The following is a 20306-nucleotide window of genomic DNA, read 5'->3' as shown; positions in this document are numbered from 1 at the left end:
AGTTATACATGTATTTATCGGACTTATTTGGATTCAGATTCTCTCCAACCTGATTTTGAATTTAAAATAACTTCATTATTGATTACAAAAAATAATTCCACTTTCATGGTTTGATTGCTATTTACAGATAATTATGCACTAGATTCTGTAATACAAGTCATACAGATGCATGTTTATGTGTGTATTTAAATTATTTCTGGTAAGGTAATGAAATGGATGTAAAGCGTTTCATAATCCTGCATTATTGGTGTGTTTTGACATGTGGCATTTGGTAGTGTATGTGGTTATGTGTAATTTTCTTTTTTGTCCAGTTTGTTTGTTCCTTTCTATTATAAGTGACTTACATATATGTATCAAACTATTGATTTGTTTCATTTCAGTTGTATTCTAAAAAATATTTCATATACTATTTAACTGAAACACAACAGTAAGTTAGTTGCGTAATAACAATTGAACACTTTATACCGAAAACGACCATTACAACTGTTTTCACATTTTCTACCAAAAATGTTCTCTATAACATCATATCTGTAAGAGAAAAAAATGCATAGTCATGTAGAGCATTTAGTGATCCAGGGACCGGAGCAGAGCGGATCAGAAACCCTTGCCTTGGGAAGATGGGTGGGAGCTAAACAGGGTATAAAGTGTTCATTTGTCAAATATTTGAATAACATAGCCTTAAATGCTATTAATTGATTGTATCTTGTTTAACGTTCTTCTCAATAATTTTTTATTCATATGGAGACGTCACCAAGACCGGTGAAGGGCTTCAAATTTAGGCCTATGCTCGACGCTTACGGCCATTGAGCAGTGAGGGTTCTTTAGCGTGCCACACCTACTGCGGCATGGGACATCCGTTTTAAAGGCCATCTCCGAGGACCCGTGACATTCACACCTGATGCCGAGAGTTTGGTGATGGAACTGTCACTACCTGTTTAACGAACTAGGTCTGTCTCGGCCGGGATTCGAACCCCGACCGCCCGCATACAGAGCGAACACTTTACCTCTGGACCACCGCAGCGGTGGTAATGCTATTGATACTAAATTCTGATTATAGATATTTAATAAGAACAGGTGTCCTTTACCAAAATTGTAAATTTCATGATCCAAGGACAGGGTTTTAGTTTAGTGTGGGATCAAAATTATCATAGTGACCATTGTTTTAACAACATCATATAAAATTTATATTTCAACGTGTTGAAAAGTTTCAGGACATTGCTTCCAATCCATATTTGTTATTTTCTTACAGAAAATGTACTACTTAGTTATGCGAAAATAAAGAATAATTCTTAAACCTTTTTTAATGTTGTTCCTGCTCATTAACATTACATACAGAATTCATGAAGTCAGTTTAGCGCTTTTCAGTACTTTCAGTACTTTGATCTTAATTGGTGGTGGTGTGTGCCTTCTACTATTATATCAGAACTTTCAAGCTGGGGTAAGTGGGGGAGGGGTTGTCACTCAATGTATCTTTTATTTACATTACAAAATAACAAAAAAAAATGGATATTGTTATTAAAGGTGGGGGACAGACACTCTTGTCCTCTCCCCTTGATGTTTGATAACGACGTATAATATGATAAACTCGATTATTACATTTTGCATTAGTACAATTTGCGTCGAGTTCGACGCAGAATGTAATAACGCAAAATGGCATAGATATATAAGATCTATTGAGCGCCAACTTAGCATAAAATGAAGTAATTGAAAATAACATTATTTAAAAATATGTTTCATTTTTAATTATTGCGTGCTTTAAATGAATCAAATAAATCTGTATTATCAATTAATGAGAGCAATATTGAGTTACTAGTACCGTTCTCTTTTTATTGAATTAACGATATCATTTGTCTTAATAAGAGCACGATTATTACAAGATCATCGGTTCTCTCTCTCTCTCTCTCTCTCTCTCTCTCTCTCTCTCTCTCTCTCTCTCGTCGTTATCTCTCGTTGGTCTCTCTCTCTCTCTCTCTCTCTCTCTCTCTCTCTCTCTCTCTCTACCCCTCTCTCTCTCTCTCATCCCATACACTCGTAGTGTTGTATATGCAAATTTGTGTACCTAAATGATTTCCTGATTTATAAATTTGCAATACTCTGACCAGTAAATCATATGGTATAAGGATTCATACACAATACAGGGTAAATATTGTACTCTGATACTTCACCTGATTAAAGATAGTTGATCGGCACGGGCTAAGTGTGTCGCAGTCTGTACAATGGACAATGTTGTTTACTGTTGGAATGCAAATGGAGTTTATCGTTTTGTTTCATGGGTTATGCAAATAAAGGGAGTTTTACTACTACTTAGAGTATTTTCGACAAGTGTACACGTACATCTGCGGTCCTTTACAGATATTACGAGTACACCGTGTACAATGCCACATGCGGGGACCATGATCGGTGTAGCGCGGGGTTGTGATTTTGAAGCGGCGAAAGTAGGTAGGTAAGTATTCGAAGTCTTATTGTGTTTAATTGAAATAAATCTAGATAGCCAAAAGTATTGCACGGAAGACAATAGTTATTGACAAGCTAGCACTAGGAATTGGGGGGTCCAGAACTCCTTCAAAATACTCAAACACTTCGACAATATACCGGTAGGGTAGGCGCCGGGTATATTTCTCGGTGTATTTAATGAGAAATCTTCATTCCTACTGGATAAAGTCCATGTTTTTTCAACCAGAAGCATTCCCTTTGAATGGTAACTCAATATTCTTCTGAAAAAAACGACACAAAATCATGATATGCCGAGTATTTGACTGAAAATCCTGTGTGGCGTAGGGGGGTGAGAATCTTGTGGCGTTGGGGGGACCGAGATTTCTTTTTACTTAGCAAAGTTCACATCTTCAGCATTGCGTATAAATATTGTTTTTGTTCAAAATTATACAGAAAAGTCTTAAATCGTTTTGTTTAAAGACAGGCATTAAAGGGTACACAAGTGAAATTAACATGTATGATTGACGGTTATCCATATGTTAAAGTTATTCATTTTTTGTAAAGTAAAATGGATAGCAGTTTCATTGACCACATAGAAGAAGTGGATTATCAGTCAACCCAGGAAGTGCATATATGTGATGTATGCGGGAAGCATTATTCGACAAAAGCAAACCTTACACGACACCTAGAGTCACATGCGGCGACATCAAATGAACATTCTTGTGAACACTGTGGTAGAACGTTTACATGTAAATACAATTTGGCGAGACAGAAAAAAATTCATGATACACGCACTACTCTTTTGCTTTGTCCACATTGTGGAAAAAAGTACCATTCCAAAGAGTCGTTGGATTCACATATCAGATTTATACATAAAGAATTGGGGATAATATGCGAATCTTGTGAAAACAGATTCAAAGACAGTTATGCTCTTAGGAGACACCTTAAATCACACGAAAGCACATGCACAAACGAAATGTGTTCAAAATGTTATGGGGTTTTCAAACATTTGAAAAATCACTTGCCCAACTGTAGGACAGAGAAAGTGAAAAGATTTAAATGCGACACATGCAATACATCTTTCTCGGAGAAAAGATACCTTGCTATGCACATTAAGAGAAAGCACACCACTGATAAAAGATACGCATGTGCTTGTGGGGAAGACTTTGTCAACCAATTTTCCCTGAACAGGCATTCCAAAATGTGTAAATATGTTCAATCCCAGTGAATTGCATTGAAAGACCTTGATACGAGATATTTCAAAGCTTTTTGGACATAACGAGTTATTCCCTGTAATAATGACATGTGTGTTATATTTCATTTGTTATGTCAAAGGAGATGTGTTTTATCAGTCACTTCTGTTATCAATACTTTTTAATTTGAATTTGTGATTCGATCTCAAGATGTTAATTAATTAGCGTGACTCTATACATGTTACGTTACACATATCACTTCATATGCATAATCCGTGACATGAATAGTTATATAAATATGTGATCTAACTCCAGACAGGAAAATCCATATTCATTTTAGAGGGAAACGGGTTCAAATACTTTAATTTCAGGAACGTTTGTAACGAAAGTCTAGTGAGTGAACCACTAACTCCAGTCATTGAATAGTTGGTTTTTTGGTTCTTTTGTACATTAATAAAACTGTTGTTTTTAAAGATATTGTTATCAGTATATTTATTCAGTTATTTGAATTCCAAGTCCTTTTGTTGCGAGGATTTTCGACTCATCCTTCCTATGCCACTGTCGAACAGGAAGTGCTCCCCGAGAGGGTGCCATTGGTTCTGCAATATTCCCAAACTTTATCTTTCTTTTCACCCTTTGGCGTTAAGAAATGTTATTCTTGTCAACTGATTTAGACATAGCTACAGAAACATATTACAAATGAAACTCCGTAGAATTTTGATACCTTGGAACTATTTCATTTTCCATCGTAGAAAACGTTTTAGGATCTTCGGTCAGTATTACAGCTGTATTATTTCCTGCGTCATGCTCGGGATAAATTCCACTGGTTCTTGAAGTCCTCATAAGAAATCCTCTGAAAAGAATTCCAGATAAATTATACATAAATACCTACACTTTTCCAACGTATATAATGCAGGCACGTAACATCGTTTTTAAAGCGAAAGTGGGGGCCGGTAGTGAAGAGATGATAACTTACTTTTGTCACTTGCTTAAATTTCAAAATTCTAAATCGTGAGGGGGGAGGGGGGGGGGTCGATGAGAGAGAAGCGAGCATTCACCATTCAATCTCAATTGTTTTCCCCGAACTTTGACTTCTAAATTTCCGGGGGCGTGTATTCATTACACAACCTCAATTTTTACTTAAAATTCAATTTCTTAAATCATTGGGGGGATACTCTCTCTTACTTTTTTACCATTTTCACTACTACTAATAAAATGAGGGAGGGGCAATCACCCAAAAATTCTATTTAAACATGTAAATACCTAGACCCCTATCGACTTCCCTGATTCTACGTCTGTAATGTCACATATATATACTATTCACCAAACTATTTTTCCTTTAACATAGCACGCAGTTTAATCTTACAAATATTTCATAAAAAAATATCTTTGATCATATGAATAAATAATACCTATTCGGATTCAACTTGCATGTCATAACTTTCACTACACTTGACATCAGAACTGGAACATCTCAGGCCTTTATTGAGATTTGATTGTTGGAGTACGTTGACTGTAGGATACCTACTGTAGTTTCGGCTGCCAAGCTACCAACTGATCGGATGTTGTATGATCCAACTATTGCAAACATTTGTAATTTGGTGTCTATATCCATTAAAATCCTCTCATAGGTGATTATTGGAATGTCTTTGATGTATCTTCCAACAGGGGGGGGGGGGGATAGAAAAATCAACCCCGTCCAATAACAAATTCCTCATTTCAAGCAGATATTTAATCCGATCTAACGCACTTATTCCAGAGTCATCACTTGCAGCATACCAGTTTCTGATCATATGTGTCAAATTTGCTGCGTTTTCATACCCGTTTTGACGCATCCATTGCTCAACTTCCTCGCAAAAATTGGTCCTTGCGTTAGGACACTCTGTTTATCAATTAAATCTTCGACTAAAGGTATTTTCAAAATTGTCTCATTTGATCTAGCGCAAGCTTTCCAAGCATCGGGTGGAACTCCACATATACATGTAGTGTAAGTACGCACGCGCAAGTGAGTGAAATTATGAGAGCAGTCAATCCCTTTTGCCAACAAGTCACCAGTCTTCTCATTCACCTCAGGGTAGGAGAACCATAGTTCAATAGATTGTTCAACTCCTTGAATTTCTGTTGGGCATTGTATGGGTGCTTCATATTGCCACTTTCTCAAAACTGAAGGAAATGTAGATGCAGTGTAAGCAGAACGCAACACAGCTTTTGGATACTTTTTAGAAGCCATTACGTTTGCTGCAATTTTACTTAAAGATAATGGAGATTTAAGTTTTACACGCGGCTTTGCCACCAGAGAATTGATGTCCATAGAACAAATCCCTAGAATATCACACATGTACTGAATTCTATTATCTTTTTTCCAAGACTTTTTAAAGAGTTGAAATTTCTTGTCAATACCTCCCTTCATTGATTCATACATAACATTAAGTTCTGGGTGCGAAAAGGATCCTACATTTTCAAGTGTTGACAATCTATCAAGGACGATCTCGTTTGTTCCATTTTCCCAATTCCGTCTGGTTTTCTCGTCCATTTTTAATGCATCAAGACGAGTTGCAGCTTACTGGAGAGATAAATCAAATTTTCGTTCAGTTGCAGTCTCAGTTGGGTCCCCAACTACATTTTCTGTCTCTGTAACTTCCGTTTCATGATCCTCAACTTCAATTGATTGTTCATTCTCAACAAAAGTAGTATTGACTTCATTAAACAACTGCTCACAGTTAAGGTGGTTCTCAGATACAGAATCGTCTATGGCAGAACTATTTGTTGTCACTTCCTCTACGATGCGCAGGATGTGGCCATCATTCCTATTTCTCAATTCCTCCATAACAGATTCCGGTAACCAGTCTGAGGCTCTTTCAGCGGTAGAAATATCCGTGTTTACATTCAATTCAGACTCATCTGATACATTCTTAAACTTTCTATACCACAGCCTTTTGTCCATATTTGTTCGGACTTTCTGAGAATTGGCATTTCTACTGTATACAGAGAGTGATCCATTTGCCTTTTTTGCCAGTGAACATGACCAAGGGGCTCATTTTTGTCGTTCCTACAATTGATGCCAGTTAGATTTCTGATAAGATCCACCTTGCTCAAAGCTTTAGTATTCACCCACGCATCCTTCTATAACTGAACCAATGTGAGTGGGTTACCATTGCTATCACGATGCATCAACGATATCCATTGTCCATCTGATTAAAACCCACAACAGGAATTCCCTTTTCATGACATTTCTCTAACACATGCTCAGTAGCATCTCTCATTTCCTTTCCTGACAATTTGTAGTCCTTAAGTCCATATGCTATGGGAAGAGAGCATGGTATTTTTAAAGATGAATTTCTGTCTTTGTTCGTTAAAACCCACACCATGGCTTCAGTTGCTTTCCTTCTCGTTAGATAATAACCAGTTGCTATTACAGCCTTTGCACGATTTGCAGATGCAATGATATCGTCAAAAGAACACTCATTTCCTGTTCTGTCTCTTGAACCCGAGTTCACAAATGGGGAACTGGGAGTAAGTCTGCCAGATAGCCTACTGTCAATCATATGAAGTGATGGTAACTCCCACAGAAATTAAACTTTGGTCTTGACAAAAGTAGATAAAAGTTCTTTGACTGGTTTTAATTGTGGCCTACTTCTAGTAGGCTTTATAATATCTCGTTGGTCATATAACTCAGTAGCTTCTCTCCGGATTCTATCCCACAGGATTTGGTCAAAGTGAACTTTGTGAAATGTTGTGCTCTCACTAGAGTATGAAACATATATAAGAATATCAGTCTCCAGAACAACCATCTCAACCAAACATTGAGCAACATAATATTCCGGTAGAGAATAATGTACTGGTAATTGTCTTTCTGAGGGAAAAGGGCATTTTATTTCTACGGCCGCTACTGCTTTCTCAAGTTTGGCCGAACCATCTAGATCTAAATCCAGTTTGCGAATGCTGCCATCTGGTGAAACTTCTCCAAAAACATCAACGTTTTGTCCAGGTAAAACGTAACAACCCTCTTCAACAAAATGATATCTGGGGGGAAAAATTGGGAGAAATCTACCAACTAATGTAGCAATGGCATGTATTTCGTTTTCTGTACAATATTTGAGGCGATCATGCACAGACTGGGGAAACGATTGTTCTGTTTTTACAATGAAATTTTCATAATGTCTCTTTCGTTCCTTCAATCCTCGTAGTCCAATCGCTGAATGTAAGCTGCTATCTGTGACCCTTGCCTGCTTTCTTAACGAATGCCACACTACAGATCTCTGTTTAATGTATCTTGGTTCTAAAACAGTTGTCTCCTCTAATTCCAATAATGTGAGCATGTTCTGTTGTTAAGATCTGTCTAACGAATTCCGAATGAATTCTTTGAGTTGAAACAGTGAAGCTTGTAGGGCACTGATGACATACACATATCTGGATTCACGCCAACTGTCACCTGCTACATTCATAATTTTTTTCAGACCAAACTGCTGTCTCGACATCAATAATCGACTTTCTTGAATTCTGTATGATAATATGCCAATAATTGACCCCATTGTAGTCGTTAGTACTTGGCAATCGACAGAATGTAGGTTCGTGTCTCGACTGTTGTTATCATTAAGATTCACGAGACCAATCAGGGAGTCTAATGTACCCTTTTCTTGTTCATAATACATCTGCTTTTGCATCAGAGGCATCCCACTCTCGAATCTAAACATGTCCACATCACCACCATTTCTATCTACACCAGCTGTGACCTTCTTATCGTCGGCGCATAATATGAAGATATTTTCGTTACTTTTACCAAGGGTATCGAGAATGGGGTCTATAGTACCTGGTTGTATTGTACTTGGGATTTCAAACTCACCTATGTTAAATGCCGATAAGGTTTGAATGCTTGGTACGGCGAAATTGATATTGGCACATTCTGGGGACAATGTACCCGTCGTTGCAAAATTATTCACCTGACCAACATTTCTTGGGCCATCCATGTAATAAAGGAACTTGACATGAAATAATTTGTAGCCAGTTTTCCCAAAACGTTTTGTTTCATGGAACTATCTCATCTCAGATGTATTTTGCTTGGAATAGAACCGAGCTGTTTCCAAAAACAAAAGGAAAGATAAATTGTTGAGTGGAAATTTGCCTTCCTCAACTAATGTCAGAAAAGAAATAAAATCGTAGTCCAGGCCCAATGCTTCCAGTTTCTGGACAACACTGTCTATAAGGTGGTGTAATTTTGAGCATCGTGGTACTCTTGCACTAGCTTTAAATGGAGAACAGGATTTGGGATAAGGTGAAAAAATTCGTTGACGTTTCGGTGTTACATTTCCTAAGGAAGATTTTCGCTTAATAGTTAATGAAGAATGTTTTGATCTTTTCGGAGTAACGTTTAGTGGTGTGTCTAAATTCCTCTTTTTGCCAATATTTTTTGTTTGGGTTTATTTAACCACAGATTGCTCTTTTTTCTGGTCATTTCACTATCTGAAATAATTAAGAATATATGTCAGTTTCATTAAGGTATGAAACAATGTTTTAATTATGTGGTGTCGTGGTGTTATTTTTAGAGAATAGTTTTAATGAACATTTAATGATATAAAATGTCAAAGGCACTTCATTATAGGGTTACTGTACAAATACCGCAGTAGCCTTAAACAAGTTTGAATTTGACATTTATATGTTCGCTGTGCTCAAAATGTGGATTTTGGCAAGAAACTTTGCTAAAGTAAAAAGAAATCTCAGCCCCCCTACGCCACACAGGATTTTCAGTCAAATACTCGTCATATCATGATTTTGTGTCGGTTCCTTCAGAAGAATATTGAGTTACCATTCAAAGGGAATGCTTCTGGTTGAAAAAAAAAACATGGACTTTATCCAGTAGGAATGAAGATTTTTCATTAAATACACCGAGAAATATACCCGGCGTCTACCCTACCGGTATATTGTCGAAGTGTTTGAGTATTTTGAAGGAGTTCTGGACCCCCCAATTCCTAGTGCTAGCTTGTTAATAATTATTGTCTTCCGTGCAATACTTTTGGCTATCTAGATTTATTTCATTTAAACACAATAAGACTTCGAATACTTACCGACCTACTTTCGCCGCTTCAAAATCACAACCCCGCGCTACACCGATCACGGTTCCTGCATGTGGCATTGTACACGGTGGAGTAGGCCTAGGTAAATAGACGTCTGCATTCGATGCGTTTTCATGGCGAGCATACATGTCATGTTTATAAGTATAGAAGTATTTATGTATTTGCCTTTTACTTGAAGTAATTGTGAATGGTATAGATTGTATACCCTTTGCTTATTCTATTTTATCAATAGATAATAGATGAAATATTTCTCCGCATTTTTGTATAGTTTTGACATATTTACTGCAAATGTACACAGGTTCACGTAAAGAAAAGGCATTTTATATATATTTTTTCCAAATATATATATTTAGAATGATTTACTACTGTGCGATATGTTAATTATAATTTTGAGCACTGCGTGGTGCATGTTCCAAAACGTGATTTCATTTCTTCTTGATGTCCTATAAATTAGTATCGGAGATGTACGTGTTACCTGTCGAAGCTACCCGCACAGGTAAATCGAAGACACTGATGTGAAGTGAAGCGTAACAAAGCTCGTCCCCTTATATACCATGCGAACACCGATACATATAACAATAGAAATTCCAACTAATATGGCGGATTAGCAGAGAAATATGGCGGACATATAAAATTATACTATATTTATTAATTCATGTCAGCTTTAAATTCCCTGTCACGACACCTAACCTTTACAAGGTTACATCCAAAGACCCGTGACACTCACTTCCAAATCCCGAGCGTTTTGTGAAGGGACAACCACATGCAAGGTGAATATAACGAACAGTGATCAATCTCATAACTCCTATAAGCAATACAAAATAGATAGTTGGGCAAACACGGACCCCTGGACACACCTGAGGTGGGATCAGGTGCCTAGGAGGAGTAAGCATCCCCTGTTGACCGGTCACACCCGCCGTGAGCCCTATATCCTGATCAGGTAAACGGAGTTATCCGCAGTCAAAATCAGTGTGCCAAGAACGGCTTAACAATGCTATGTTAACGTCTTGCGTTTGACGCGGCCTTGGCATGAGCGCGATTTTAAATTACGACCTACCTGTTACAAAGCGAATCCTCTACTAGGGAGCTACCGCTGCCAGTCTGCAGCTGAGGGAAATGATATAGTTTACATTACACTAGTTAATCTGTAGAACCATTAAAGGGATCATTTACCGCCTTCTGAAAATGTTGACTTTGTATTTAACTGATTACAATTAGACACAAAAACAAATATGAAGAATAAATACCTTACATGTGTCTACCTTAGAAATGCAACAATCCCGTGGGGATCCGGGTTAGAATAGGTCCTCAGTACCCCCTTGCTTGTCGTAAGAAGCTACTAAATGGGGCCTCCACCGGCAGTGGTGCCGATTAGAATCGATCAGGATGTTGTTTTTAGTTAGATATCAAGGGAACAAAATGCAACATCATGCATTTCTCATATTTCGGTAGCAATATTCCATTATCACCCACATATGGTGTTTATATATCTCAACTGATACGATACGCAAGAGCTTATTCTGCGTATGATCAGTTTTTAAATCGAGGCAGGCTACTGACAAACAAGTTGATGGTGCAGGGGTTTCAACAGTCTTGTTTAAAGTAAGCATTTCGCAAATTCGCTGGTAGTAATAATGATCTACTTTGCCAATACAACCTATTATTGGATCAAATGCTGTGTGACGTGTTTCATTCCAATTGTTAGACCGTTGTTGGCACTGACGCACATTGATTTTGACTACGGATAACTCCGTTTACCTGTTTAAGATATAGGGCTCACGGCGGGCGTTACCGGTCGACAAAGAATGCTTGCTCCTCCTAGGCACCTGATCCTACCTTTGGTGTGTCCAGGGGTCCGTGTTTGCCCAACTTTCTATTTGTATTGCTTATAGGAGTTATGAAATTGATCGCTGTTCGTTATCTTTGCCTTTCATTTATATCTTCAATTTCCCGGCGGGTGTTCCACGGTCCCGTTTCGTCATGAATTCCGTGTTTCATTACCCATAATGTCTGCAATACCACCTTTGAAATGATTTGATAACTGGTGTTTGTTTACATCGTTGGACAGACGATTATCAGATTCTCTTTAAGCCCGATAAGTGGCGGATCTAAAGGGGTTCTGAATTCACGTAATGTTAATAAAAATGACATTGAAATCCATGTCGTCATGCAGGTGTTCTTTAGTTAGTCAAAATTAAGAATATTTGAAAATATACTAGAGCATATTCCTCTTTTATTCTTGCATGACCATATCAGTTGCGTGGCATGATGTTTCTACATTTTAAAGTTCATGCAATAAGTCGCTTCGGCGCAAGTAGAAGAAAAAAGATGCCATGACATTGAAAACTAAAGTGATTAGAGAGTTCAGATTTATGTGAATAAAGCTTGAAAATGTCATAAAAATTCCTAGCTTTGTTAATATTTAACCCGAATTGTCGAACCTTCTCAAATTTCAGGATACTATTCACAAACAATGATCGTTTATAACAGCACCAAAATAAATCCTACTTCCGCTAGCAAGATTCTCAAAAATTACATGTTTCCTCTCATGGTTTCACACAAAACATCAGCAAACAATCACCATCTTTTACTAGTACCTTAGCCAAGCCGTTGTTTACAAACAACTAGTTTTCTCCATGTATTCCAAATGCCGAAGCCCATTAGGGACGATTTCAAGATCACGCAGTGAGCCATTACTTCGCACCCGAGCAGGTTTCCCGCACGGAGACACTCACTCGTAATCCTACCATGTGACTACTACTATTCAGACTTACAGTTCTATCATTCCATGTATTTACCTGTGTGTCACTTATGCCCAAAACGCATGTGATGAACTTATGGCATGCCTACTTTGTATTAAATGCCATGATATTGCTTATTAAATAGTAGTTACATGTACATTTTAATATATCCTCGCTTTATCTTGCTTGACATCTAACACAGCAAAAATGTCAACACTACTTATCAGGCTAGTATCATAAAACTTGGTACACATGTTTTCAGTGGCTAGAGGAAGAATTAAAGTAAAAGCGGAAAAATAAGGGCAAAATACTAAAACAATATCACCATGGTGTGTAAATTTTTCAAAAAATGTACTTATGTTGTATTTCAAAACATGTGAACGCATCACATGTACAAATCATTGATACATGTATTGTCCATTATACTATACTTGAAAGAGCAGTGATCTTAACTGTATTTGTAAGTTCAAATATTATTTTGAATAGCATTTGAACAAGAAAAGGTAAAACAACTACATGAAAAGGAAATATTCACCTCATTTCTACATCCTCGAAATATATCTTTATTATACATAGATTTTCTTAATGCATGTGAAGGCATCGCAAAAACACTAGAGGTAAATTTGCGTATGCATACAATTTACACCTTTTAGTAAATGGGCGCATGTCAATGGGACTTACATTATTCAGCGCATCAACACATCAGAAGTAAAGCATTCATGTGTAGAATTTAATGGGCACATGTGATCTGTTCTTTTAGAACTAACATTTTATCAATACCCTCATGTATTGGGGAAAGCATCAACAGAACACTGCCAGAGGCATTTTCATACCAAGGAATTATCTAATTGGGCGTTAATCCTTTCTGGTTTACTAAGGTATTACTGGATAGGCGTTTTTGCAGGACCTCTTCTTTGTTGTGTTGGGTATTTAGCTTAGACAGCTCTCATTCATAAGAAGTTAAGTACAACCCTACAAAATAAGCACAACCTTACAAAAGAATGGAGTACATGTATATCATTTGAATAATCATGAAATTCCGAACTACACTTTATTTTGTAAGTACTGAATATCTCCTAGAAACTCGCAGGACTGTCATTAGAATATGATCTAGAATAAATGGACTTCTCTGTGTTGGAATATTCATCAGCATCAGGAATGTAAAAAAAGAAAGGTCACAATATATACACATGTATATATTGTAAAAAAAAAATCAAAATATAAAATCATGTAATAAAGCCACGTGCTAAATATATGCTGAAAAGTATGAAAACCCGACAAAATATTTTTGAAAGTAGAGTTGTGCGAAAGTGTACTGCTGTCAAATGACAAATACTGTTTTCCTAAGACGTACGAACGAGATAATTAATTCGTAAATGCGATATAACTACATGTATGTCGTGTGACTTAATAAGTGGTACGCACGACTTAAGTTAGTCGTCCTTGCGAAGTACTTAAGTCTTCCGTACGATATAACTAAGTCATACATACGAGTTAAGAAAGCCGTACGAACGAGATAAAACGTACGTTTTGAGAAAGGGCTAAAACAGGTTGTACATGTACCTGCTGCCCAATCCAATTCGCTTGTTGTGTAAATAGCTATTTAAGGAATGACTTTAATTGTGTGGCAAGTTATACGAGTATAACCTGGTTTGGGTCAGTTTACGCTTTATAATCCGCGAATCGGATTATAAAAAAGCGTAAACTGACCCAAACCAGGTTATACTCGTTTAACTTGCCCCACAATTAAAGTCATTTCTTATAATTTAATGTAGGAGACAAAGATACGAACCTTCGTTTATCAAAATGAACATAAACTCGGAAAAATACAAGTCAACTGAGCCGCGCAATGATTCACTTAGCAACAACGACGAAGCGTCTACATGTGGCTGTGAAGGTTGCCATCTTAACTCGTTGGCAATTTGCCTTATTTAATTCAACAGAGCCTAGCCTATTTATTAAAGTATTGTACCGAAGGTGAAGTTTGTCATGAAGGAAAATATGTGTAGAGTATGCATGCAATGTGTATTTTGCTGCCCTTTAGAGATTGACTTTGAAGTCGCTCATCTCCGACAGATTGAGAAATACACGAAATTGCATTGTTTAGGCCTAGATCTACCCAAAGAAAGTCTTCAAATATCAGAAAATGCAATAATTTGCGGCGTTTAACTCTGTGAAAATTTCTACTAAATGAAGGCTTACCCTTGCATGCAATAATTACGTTGTCACTAATGGTAAATCCAACACAAGAAAATGTGTAAGCAAGTGACAAATCGCGGTCCACATGTCAATGTGACTGACGTCATGTGGTAAAATGTGACGAATGATTTTTTGTTTGCTTTTTTGAAAGGCGGATCAGCAATGAAATATCCCCTTTCCCCAGTGAGAAATGTATTTGAAAATGAACAGGACAATGCTTACTTGGTAAATTATTAATTCGAATATAATATCTTTGTTTAAATCTATTTTAAAATTATTTGATCACCATACATTGGATACAGAATATGGCAGCACGAATCATCACTCGTACCAAGAGAAGTGATCACATAACTCCAGTGCTGATTTCTTTACATTGGCTTCCTATTGACAGGCGCAGCCAATACAAAATTATCCTCTACGCATATAAGATGATTCAGAAGATGGCACCAAAATAGTTGGAGGAGGTGATCACTGTTTACCAAGGTGAAGATAACGAACAGTGATCAATCTCACAACTCCTATAAGCAATACAAAATAGATAGTTGGGCAAACACGGACCCCTGGACACACCAGAGGTGGGATCAGGTGCCTAGGAGGAGTAAGCATCCCCTATTGACCGGTCACACCCGCCGTGAGCCCTATATCCTGATCAGGTAAACGGAGTTATCCGCAGTCAAAATCAGTGTGCCAAGAACGGTTTAACAATCGGTATGAAACACGTCAGACAGCATTTGACCCAATGCGAGGTTGTACCAACCAAATCGTTCCCTAAAATCTGAAAATTCAATGACACTAATTAGACCTAGATGTCGAACCTCCACATATGGAAACAGGTGTTTGGATGTGGCAGCAGCCACACTCTGAAACTATCTGCTTGACACCCTCCGCCGTTGTCAGAATTTGAACACTTTTAAAAAACATTTAAAAACACATCTTTTTAGACGTGCATATTATTAGTATTATATGTGGTTAAATCTTTATGGCTTCTTTACCATCATTTTAACATGACTTTTTCAAGTGTATAATTGTATATTTATTTCAACTATTGTATTTTAGATCATTTGATTGTACGGTGTGGAACTTTTTTCATGCATATCATGTTTTAGATTTTAGTAATTTTACTTCATAGTATTGATGTTTTTCTAGCATTGTTTTGATATTATCTGTCTTAATGCTATTATGATTTCCTTTTACTACTTTTATAACATGCTGTATCATTTGCATTGTGTGCGGCGCTTTAGAGAGGGTATTTATAGTCATATAGGGCGCTATATAAATAAATATTATTATATTATTATTATACAGAGAAAGATGATTTACAACAGTGATTAGCGTGCAAGTAGATACTAACTGACAACAAGAAAACACTATGTATATCAAACCGAAGTATCTTATTGTACACCTTGACTTTCTATTTGACAGAAGGCTGAAAACAATGCTTCGATGTAAATTTAGAGAGAGAGAAAATAGTTCCGGCTTCTGGTTGTCAAGGGTGTGTGTCCCCATATCAAACCAGGTTATACAAAAATAACCTACGTTCCTCAATTGGAATTTGACCAATCAGAGACAAGGATACCACAAAAATTAAATAATTGTTTAATATGAAGATACACATTGAATTTGATAAACAAAATCCATCATTTCTTTGTGACTTATAACTTGTAGCGTATGAGAAAATTGAACCGACGTATACACTTGAGTCTACTTCAATAACATTTCCAAGTTAATAGCTCTTCTTTGAACATTGTCATGGGTACAGAATATACCAGGGCGGGGGCAGAAAGGTTTTAAAGAAGGGGAGCCGAGATCCTATATTGTACCGCCCAAAGAGGTTCAGGTGAATATCGTATAACACATCTATTTTAACAGTCTAGTTTAAAGTCAGCATTTCGCAAATTCTATGGCCGTTATTACAACCAAGATTTCCAATACAACATATCATTGGGTCAAATGCTGTCTGACTTATTTCATACAGATTGCTAGGCTGTTCTTCGCACAGTGATTTTGACTACGAATTATTCCGTTTACCTGATCAAGACATAGGTCTCACGACAGGGGATGTATACTCCTCCTAGGCACCTAATCCCACCTCTGTTGTGTCCAGGGGTCCGTATTTGCCAAGCTCTTAATTTTGTATTGCTTATAGGAGTTATGAGATTGATCACTGTTCGTTAGCTTCACCTTTCATAACACAAATGCCAGGAACTGAGTTTTTGAACCAGGTAATGAAATGTTTTGCCTGTGCTTAGCCATCCTTTACTTGCCAGTTATTATGACCCTTACGAACTTGAAAGCAAGCTGAGTGGTGTTAACTTTGTAGTTAAGACACCAGCTCGGCGTTAAGAAAAAAGAGTTTGCCATATTAACATATCAAAACAATTGATAGATGTAACCAAAATTTTGTAATATCATTTTCCACGTTTGCCAATGTTAAGACATTTCCACATTTTATTGAATATAAATAATGTGTAACGAAGAGTGAAAATATTTCAATCGAAATGTCCTTTTAAGGAATTCCGAAATTATAATAATGATAATAATAACTAGCTCTAATTGTAACGGGGACCGTTACAGATGTTCCCCAAACCTCCCCCAATTAAAAAGTGATGTCCTTGTGAATCTATAGGAAAAAATCATTTTATTTTAGCCTTTAATTACATGTAGTACGTTCAATATGGTCATTTCAGTACCAAGAAATGAAAGAAAGCGTTGCACGTGCATACACGCGCACGCGTGTACGATTTCGATTTTTTGTTGATGTCGTTCAACAGGCATTTGTATCATATACCCACAGTATGAATTTCATAACGTTTCCACCAAATATAAGGAAGTTATAGCGATTTTAAAATCGTCCAATCAGAAATCAGCACACGTGCATGCACGTGCTGAGCAGTAATTCTAACCACAGCAATTTGTAAGGAGTACCAAGATACATCTAAACCCCTAATATGAATAGAATTTGATGAAAAACAAAAACGTTATCGTCCTTTAAAAATTGAACATTTAAAAACCGTTGCACGCGCATGCGCGTGTGCGTTGACATTGTTTGTTACACCAACATATAGATACACATATTGTCTAGATATGCTGTGAATATCATCTCATTCGCTTCATAAATAAGATAGTTACAAACGTTTTAGCATTATCCAATCAAAATGAAGCGCACGTGCATGCGCGTGCAAATTGGTAATTTTGACCATGTAAATCAGTTAAGGGTCTCAATATCTACCTATGATATGAATTTCAAGCCATTTCAATGAACAACAAAAAAGTTAGACTGATTCCAAAGTTAGTGTACAAATTTTGTAATGCGCGTGCACGCGCATGCGTGCGCGTGCTGGCAAAATAACTATTATTTGTCATATGTACAAATGATATACTATCATCCTATTTAGGTTTTATATCGCTTCCTTCAATATTCTGATTTTCCATTTTTTGTACCAAAATTGCAATGCACGTGCGCGCGCGTGCATGCACGTGCAAACAAAATGACTATCACTATGCACATCTACAAACGCTATACTATCATCCTGGAAAGTTTCATATCGATCCCTTTTGTAGTTTCTGAGAACACCACCGGACAAAAAAGTACCGGAGAAAAAGAATAATAATAATAATAATAATAATAATGATAATAACTAGTTCTAATTGTAACGGGGACCGTTACAGATGTTCCCCAAACCTCCCCCAATTAAAAAGTGATGTCCTTGTGAATCTATAGGAAAAAATCATTTTATTTTAGCCTTTAATTACATGTAGTACGTTCAATATGGTCATTTCAGTACCAAGAAATGAAAGAAAGCGTTGCACGTGCATACACGCGCACGCGTGTATGATTCCAAATTTTTGTTGATGTCGTTCAACAGGCATTTGTATCATATACCCACAGTATGAATTTCATAACGTTTCCACCAAATATAAGGAAGTTATAGCGATTTTAAAATCGTCCAATCAGAAATCAGCACACGTGCATGCACGTGCTGAGCAGTAATTCTAACCACAGCAATTTGTAAGGAGTACCAAGATACATCTAAACCCCTAATATGAATAGAATTTGATGAAAAACAAAAACGTTATCGTCCTTTAAAAATTGAACATTTAAAAACCGTTGCACGCGCATGCGCGTGTGTGTTGGCATTTTTTGTTACACCAACATATAGATACACATATTGTCTAGATATGCTGTGAATATCATCTCATTCGCTTCATAAATAAGATAGTTACAAACGTTTTAGCATTATCCAATCAAAATGAAGCACACGTGCATGCGCGTGCAAATTGGTAATTTTGACCATGTAAATCAGTTAAGGGTCTCAATATCTACCTATGATATGAATTTCAAGCCATTTCAATGAACAACAAAAAAGTTAGACTGATTCCAAAGTTAGTGTACACATTTTGTAATGCGCGTGCACGCGCATGCGTGCGCGTGCTGGCAAAATAACTATTATTTTTCATATGTACAAATGATATACTATCATCCTATTTAGGTTTTATATCGCTTCCTTCAATATTCTGATTTTCCATTTTTTGTACCAAAATTGCAATGCACGTGCGCGCGCGTGCATGCACGTGCAAACAAAATGACTATCACTATGCACATCTACAAACGCTATACTATCATCCTGGAAAGTTTCATATCGATCCCTTTTGTAGTTTCTGAGAACACTACCGGACAAAAAAGTACCGGAGAAAAAGAATAATAATAATAATAACTAGATGCGATCTCGTTGCGAGCAACGAGTGGGTCTTCCGTCCAATTTTAGATGAGATGAGATAAGATTTTGACTGAGATTTTCGTTCTGTCTAATCAAAAGATACTCGAGAGAAAAGTTAGGAATTGTGACACTAATCAAACTGTTAAGGTGAGCCATGAGACCCATTTGCATTTTTCATGATGTTGTCCGAAAGATCTTGCAAAAGTTGTTCAGGATGTCTTATTAAAAGTTTTTTGACAAAAATGTTTTAGATTGCAACAATAACCCAACTGTACAGATGAGCCATGAGTCCCGCAGGCCTATTTCTTAACATTGTTAGTTAACGCTTGCGAAAGTGAACAACTTTTGTTCTACATGTCTTATCAAAAGTTTCTCAAGAAAAAAGTTATTGATTGTGACACTAATCAAACTGTTCAGGCGAGCCATGAAGCCCGTTCGCCTTTTTCATGATGTTGTTTGAAAGATCTTGCAAAACTGAACAACTTTTGTTCTAGATGTCTTATTTAAAGTTTCTTGACAAAAATGTTATAGATTGCAACAATAACCCAACTGTTCAGGTAAGCCATAAGACCCACAGGCCTATTTCTTAACATCGTTAGTTAACGCGTGCGAAACTGACCAACTTTTGTTCTACATGTCTTATCAAAAGTTTCTCCAGAAAATAGTTATTGATTGTGACACTAATCAAACTGTTCAGGCGAGCCATGAGGCCCGTTGGCCTTTTTGATGATGTTGTTCGAAAGATCTTGCAAAACTGAACAACTTTTGTTCTAGATGTCTTATTAAAAGTTTCTTGACAAAAATGTTATAGATTGCAATAATAACCCAACTGTTCAGGTGAGCCATGAGACCCGCAGTCCTATTTCTTAACATCGTTAGTTAACGCTTGCGAAACTGAACAACTTTTGTTCTACATGTCTTGTCAAAAGTTTCTCGAGAAAAGAGTTATCA

Source organism: Ostrea edulis, chromosome 3, assembly GCF_947568905.1.
Source record: "Ostrea edulis chromosome 3, xbOstEdul1.1, whole genome shotgun sequence".
NCBI classification, from domain to species: Eukaryota; Metazoa; Mollusca; class Bivalvia; order Ostreida; family Ostreidae; genus Ostrea; species Ostrea edulis.
This window is presented reverse-complemented; position numbering follows the sequence as displayed.